The sequence below is a fragment of the Callospermophilus lateralis genome, chromosome 10 (assembly GCF_048772815.1).
Source record: "Callospermophilus lateralis isolate mCalLat2 chromosome 10, mCalLat2.hap1, whole genome shotgun sequence".
Lineage (NCBI taxonomy): Eukaryota > Metazoa > Chordata > Mammalia > Rodentia > Sciuridae > Callospermophilus > Callospermophilus lateralis.
Window position 1 is genome coordinate 94,530,873 of NC_135314.1, and position 7,213 is coordinate 94,538,085.

General features: G+C 34.9%; 1 non-coding gene across 1 annotated transcript; it reads left to right on the plus strand.

Annotated features, from left to right (window-relative positions):
- Positions 1-7,073: 7,073 nt before the first annotated feature.
- Trnav-cac (transfer RNA valine (anticodon CAC)) lies at positions 7,074-7,146 on the plus strand. Its single transcript has one exon. It is a non-coding gene; the product is annotated as a tRNA-Val (tRNA).
- The last annotated feature ends 67 nt before the right edge of the window (positions 7,147-7,213 follow it).

The window sequence follows — 7,213 nt, forward strand, 5'->3', positions numbered from 1 at the left end:
AGACAAAGGATATTGTTTATTAATAAAAGGATCAATTCATCAAGAATATATAAGAATTGCTGAGCATGGTGGCACACACCTGTAATCCCAGCAGCTCACAAGGCTGAGGCAGGAGGATTGAGAGTTCAAAGCCAGGCACTAAGCAACCCCGTGAGACTCTGTCTCTAAATAAAACACAAAATAGGGCTGGAAATGTGGCTCAGTGGTCAAGCCCCTAAGTTCAATCCCCAGTAACCCCCAAAAAACAATATATAAGAATCATAAACATGTGCATCAGCCACAGAACCGCAAAACATATGAAGCAAACATTGACAGAATTAAAAAGAAAAATAGATGGCTCTACAATAGTTGGGGACTGTAACATCCCACTTTCAAGAATGGATATAGAAGCCAACAAAAGAACACGAAAGAAATAGAGGACTTAACACAATCAACCAATCAGACCCCACAGACATACAGAACATTCTACCCAACAACAGAATATACTTCTTCTCAAATACACACAGGAGTCTCCAAAATAGATCATTAAGCAAGTCTTGATAAATTTTAAAAGACTGAAATCCTACAAGTGTCTTTTCCAACCACAATAGAAACTAGAAATCAATATTAGAAGTGGAAAATCAACAATATAATCTTCAAACAACCAATGGATCAATAAAAAAACTACAAAGGGGGCTGGGGTTGAGCATTTGCCTTGCATGTGTGAGACCCTACAAAGGAAATTAAAAAATACTTTGAACTAAATGAAATACTAAAACTTATAGGATGAAGCAAGAAAAGTGCTAACATAAAAATGTAGTCATGAAGCATATACTAACAAAGAAGATAGATACCAATCCAATAACCAAATTGTATACCTTCAGGAACTATAAAAAGAAGAAGAAAACAAACTCAAAACTAGGTAGAATGAAATAATCCAGATTAGTGCAGAGCTAAATAAAATACAAGCTAGAAAACAATGGGGGCGGGGAATCAATGAAACCAAAAGTTGGTTCTTTGGAAAAAGCAACAAAATTAACAATACTTTAGTTAGATCAACTAAGAAAAAAAGAGAAAGAAGACTCAAATTACTAAGATCAGAAATAAAATAGGCATATTACTATCAATTTCACAAAAATAAAAAAGATTTTAAGAGAACACTATGAACAATGTCACCAAATTAGATAACCTAGATGAAATGGGCAATTACCTAGAAACACCCAATCTACCAAAACTGAATCATGAAAAGCTAGAATATCTGAATAAACCTAAAACTAGTAAGAAGATTAAATCAGTCATCAAAAATCTCCCAACAAAGGAAAGTCCATTGAGAACTGATGGCTCCACTCATGACTTCTACCAAGCATTTAAAGAACTAGTGACAATTCTTCCAATCAAATAGGAGAGAGTACTTTCTGATTCAATGGAAGCCAGCATTATCCTGACACCAAAACCAGGCAAAGACACAAGAAAAAACAAAACTACAGACCAATATTTTTATGAATATTGATACAAAAATCCTACCACACCAAATTCAGCAGTATATTAAAAGGATTAGCTAGGTATGGTGGTGCACACCTGTAATCCCAGTGGCTCAGGAGGCTGATACAGGAGGATTGCAAATTCAAAGCAATCAGCAACTTAGTGAGGCCCTAAGTAACTTAGTAAGATCCTATCTCAAAATAAAAAACAAAAAAGAGCTGGGGATGTGGCTCAGTGGTTAAGTGCCCCTGAGTTCAATCCTCAATACAAAAACAATTATATACCATAACCAATGGGATTTGTTTCCAAATTGCAAAGTTATAGCTAAATGTATGAAAATCAAGCAACATCATATGCCATATTAATAAAGGAGGGAAACCCGTGATTATCAATTGATACTGAAAAAGCACTTGACAAATTAATACTTGATCATCATAAAAACACCAATAAAATACAAAAGAAAGAACTTCCTCATGAGTATACATATACTCATACATGAAAATCCACAGATACATCATACTCAATAGTAAAAGGCTAAGTTTTTCTTAAGTTAGTTTTAACTTAGTTTTCTTCTAAGTTCAAGAATAAGACATAGATACTCGCTTTCAACACTTCAACATAGTAGTAGAAGTTCTAGCCAGAGTAATTAGGCAAGAAAAAAGAAATTAAAGACATCCACATTTTAAAGAAAGTAAAACTCTCTATTCACAGATGACATGATCTGATATGTAGAAAATCCAAAGATATCTCCTTCTCTCCCCACACAGCAGAATATCTAATAAATGAATTCATCAAAGTTTCAGCAAACAAAATCAACATGCAAAAGTCAATTACATTTCTATATACTAAAAAAAATCCAAAATGGAGAGTAAGGAAATAATTCCCTTTACAATGCATCAAAAAGAACAAATTATTTAGTAACAAATTTAAGAAGAACAAAGATTTGTGTGCTAAAAACTACAAACATTGCTGAAAGAAATTTTAAGAAAACATAAATACTGGAAAGACATCCCAAGTTCATAGACTGGAAAATTTAGTATTGTTAAAATGAAAATACCATTCAAAGCAATCCACAAATTTAGCATGATCCCAATGAAAATCCCAATAGCACTTTTTACAGAAATAGAAAATCATCATAAAATTAATATGGGATCTCAAAAAACTCCAAATCATCAAAACAATCTTGAAAAAGAAGAACAAATTTGGAAGAATTATACTCCTTATTTCAAAACTTACTACAAAACTACAGGAATCAAAACAGGTTGGTAGGGGTAAAAGTACAGACATATAGATCAATGGAAAAGCAAGTCCAGAAATAAACTATTGCATAAATAGCCAACTTATTTTCAAGAAGGGTTCCAAGACCATTCAATGGGAGGAAAGGAAATTTCAACAAATGGTGCTGGGAAAACTGAATATTCATGTGTCAAAAAAATGAAGTTGTATCCTTATCTTGCACCATATACAAAAATTAAATCAAAATGGATCAAAGACCTAAAACTATGAAATTATTGGAACAAACTTCAGATTAATTTGGGAATAGTTTCTTGAATATGACATCGAAAGCATAAGCAACAAAGGAAAAACTGTGGACTCTCTCAACATTCAAAATTCTGTGTATCAAAGCCAGGGTGGTGGTACATGCCTGTTAAACCCAGCAATTTGGGAAGCTGAGGCAGGATTGCAAGTTCAAGGCCAGCCTCAGGATCTTATCAAGGCCCTGTCTCAAAATAAAACATAAAAAAGGCTCGGGATATAGTGGCAAAGAACCCCTGGGTTCCATCCCTAGAACCAAAAGATTAGAATAAACTTCTATGCATCAAAAAACACTACAAAGAGTGAAAAACAGATCATAGAATGGCAAAAAGTGTTTGCAATTTATATTGATACAGGATTAATATCCAGAATAAGGGAAGGGGTATAGCTGAGTAGTAGTGCATGCTTAGCACTCATGAGGCTCTGGGTTCAATCCCTAGGAACCCCCCACCCCCAGAAAAAAATCAAGCATAAAGAACTCACTCACACAACTAAAAAAAAATACAACCCATGTTTTAAAATGGGCAAAGGAAATTGAATAGATATCTCTCCAAAGAAGGTTTACAAATGATCAATAAACACATGAAAACATGTTCAACATCACTAGTGACCACAAAAGTGGAAGTCAAACCACAATGAAAATAGCACTTTGCATAATTATTGATCAAATGGGGAAAACAACACATGCTAGCAAAGATGTGAAGAAACTGGACCCCTCCTGCATTCATAGGTATGTGAAATGATACAGTCCTATGGAGCAGTTTGACAGTTCCCAAAAAAAGTTAAATGTAGAATTACCATTTGATTGTTTCTTTTGCTGAGAAAAAGCTTTTTAATTTGAATTCATCCCTTTATTGATTCTTGATTTTATTTCTTGCACTATAGGAGTCTTATTAAAGAAGTCAGGGCCTAATCCAACATGAGGAAGATTTGGGTTTACTTTTTCATCTATTAGGTGCAGGGTCTCTGATTTAATTCCTAGGTCCTTGATCCAGGGGTTGAGCTTTGTGTATGGTGAGAGATAGGGGCTTAATTTCATTTTGCTGCATATAGATTTCCAGTTTTCCCAACCCCATTTGTTGAAGAGGATATCTTTCCTCCAATATATATTTTGGTGCCTTTGCCTAATATGAGATAACTGTATTTATATGGATTAGTCTCTGTGTCCTCTATTCTGTATCATTGGTCTACAAGTCTATTTTGGTGCCACTATCATGCCATTTTTGTCACTATTGCTCTGTAGTATAGTTTAAGATCTGGTATAGTGATGCCACCTGCTTCACTCTTCTTGCTGAAGATTGCTTTAGCTATTCTGGGTCTCTTATTTTTCCAGATAAATCTCATGACTGCTTTTTCTATTTCTATGAGGAATGTCATTGGGATTTGGATTGAAATTGCATTAAATCTGTATAGAGCTTTGGATAGTATGGTCATTTTGACAATATTAATTCTGCCTATCCAAGAACAAAGGAGATTTTTCCATCTTCTGAGGTCTTCTTTCATTTCTTCCTTTAGTGTTCTGCAGTTTTCATTGTAGAGGTCTTTCACCTCTTTTGTTGATTCCCAAGTTTTTTGTTTTTGTTTTTGTTTTGAGGCTATTGTAAATGGGGTAGTTTTCCTTGTTTCTCTTTCAAAAGATTTGTCGCTGATGTATAGAAATGCCTTTGATTTATGGATGTTGATTTTATGTCCTGCTACTTGGCTAAATTTATTCATTAGTTCTTTTTTATTATTAGTTGTTCAAAACATTACATAGCTCTTGACATATCATATTTCATACATTTGATTCAAGTGGGTTATGAACTCCCATTTTTACCCCATATACAGATTGCAGAATCACATCAGTTACACATCCACGTTTTTACATACTGCCATACTAGTGTCTGTTGTATTCTGTTGCCTTTCCTATCCTCTACTATCCCCCCTCCCCTCCCCTTCCCTCCCATCTTCTCTCTCTACCCCATCTACTGTAATTCATTTCTCTCCCTTGTTCATTCATTAGTTCTTGAAGCTTTCTGGTGGAATGTTTTGGATCCTCTAGGTATAGAATCATGTTGTCAGCAAATAGTGATAGTTTGAGTTCTTCTTTTCCTAGCTGTATCCCTTTAATTTCGTTCATCTAATTGCTCTGGCTAGAGTTTTAAGGACTATGTTAAATAGAAGTGGTAAAACAGGGCACCCCTGTCTGGTTCCAGTTTCTAGAGGGAATGCTTTCAATTTTTCTCCATTTAGAATGATGTTGGCCTTGGGCTTAGCATACATAGCTTTTACAATGTTGAAACAATCAGTGAGTTGAATAGAGAGCCTACAGAATGGGAGCAAATCTTACCACACATACATGAGATAGAGCTCTAATCTGTAGATATATAAAGAACTCAAAAATCTTAACACCAAAAAAACAAATCACCCAATCAATAAATGGGCCAAGGAACTGAACAGACACTTCTTGGAAGAGAATATACAATCAATCAACAAACATAAAAAAATGTTCAACATCTCTAGCAATTAGAGAAATGCAAATCAAAATTACTCTAAGATTTTATCTCACTCCAGTCAGAATGGCAGCTATCGAGAATACAAACAATAATAAACGTTGGAGAGAATGTGGGGGGAAAGGCACACTCATGAATTGCTGGTGGGACTGCAAATTGATGCAACCAATCTGGAAAGCAGTATAGAGATGCTGATCCATAATGGGGATGGGTGGAGGAATATGGGAAGAATGAAGGAATTTTAGATAGGGTAAAGGGGAGAGAGGGGAAGGGAGCGGGTAGGGGATAGGAAAGATGGTAGAATGAGATAAACATGACCCTAAGTACATATATGAAGACACAAATGGTGTGACTCTACTTTGTGTACAACCAAAGAAATGAAAAATTGTGCTCTATATGTGTACTATGAATTGAAATGCATTCTGCTGTGATGTATAACAAATTAGAATAAATATTTTTTTTAAAAAAGGATTACTATTGGATACAGTAATTCCACTCCTGGGTCTATACTCAAAAAGCAGGAACTTAACTACTGTAGATGTTTGTATACCAATATTTATAGCAACATCATTCACACTGTTAAAAAGTGGGAACAATCCAGTGTCCATCAACAGATGAATAGATATGGAGTACAAACATACAATGGCATATTAGTCATTAAATGAAATTCTAACACATGCAACAACATGATATAACTTGAAAACATCATGCTAAATGAAATAAGGTAGACACAAAGGACAAATATTTTTATTCCACTTGTGCCCAGAATAGGCAAATTCAGGAACAGAAAGTAGAATAAACATGTATCAGATGCTGAAGATTCAGTTACTGGTATAGAATTTGTTTGGAATGATGAAAATGTTTGATGATAGTTGCACAACATTGCAAATGTACTCAATGATACTGAATTGTACAGTAAAAAATGGTTAAAATGGTTTTGTTTATATATCACCAAAAAGAGTTAAAAATGTGGAAGGTTTTGTAGCTACATTTTAAGTGGCCCCAAATGGTCCCTGCCTCTAGCTATATGTACCTTTGTATAACACTCTCCTATGGAATATATGCTGGACTCAGTGACCCACTTCTAACAGGATAACGCAAAAAAATAAAATAAAATAAAAGGAGGGGGAGGACAGTATGTGCCATTTCGGGTCATAAATTGTGGCACTGCTTTCTTTTGGATCACTCATTTGGGTAAGTCGAACACCGTGTCCTGAAGAGCTGTATGGACACATCCACAGTCAGGAACTGAGTGCCTATCAACAGCACATGAGAGCTTAGAAGCAGGTCCTTAAGCACAATCCAGTTTTCAAATGATTTTAGCCCCAGGTAACATCCATATAAAGAGCTAGGCTTTATATTTCTGACTCTCAGATACTCTATGACACTTATTGCTTTAAGCTGCTAAATTTGAGGGTGATCTGTTAATGTAGCAATAATTTATACCTGGGGTGAGGAAAAAAGATGCTAAGGTGAAGAGTTCAAGTATCATGAAATAGAATGATGACAAATTGCTGGTTATTTCACCACCTGAAATATTATATAAAATTTCATTTTATTTTTAAAAAGGCTTTCAAGCTGGCTGGGGATATAGCTCAGTTGGTAGAGTGCTTGCCTCACATGCACAAGGCCCTGGGTTCAATCCCCAGCACCACCAAAAAAAAAAAAAAAAAAAATGGTTTTCAAGTTAATCAGTGTGTAATAACAGACTGTAAAGAAAAATA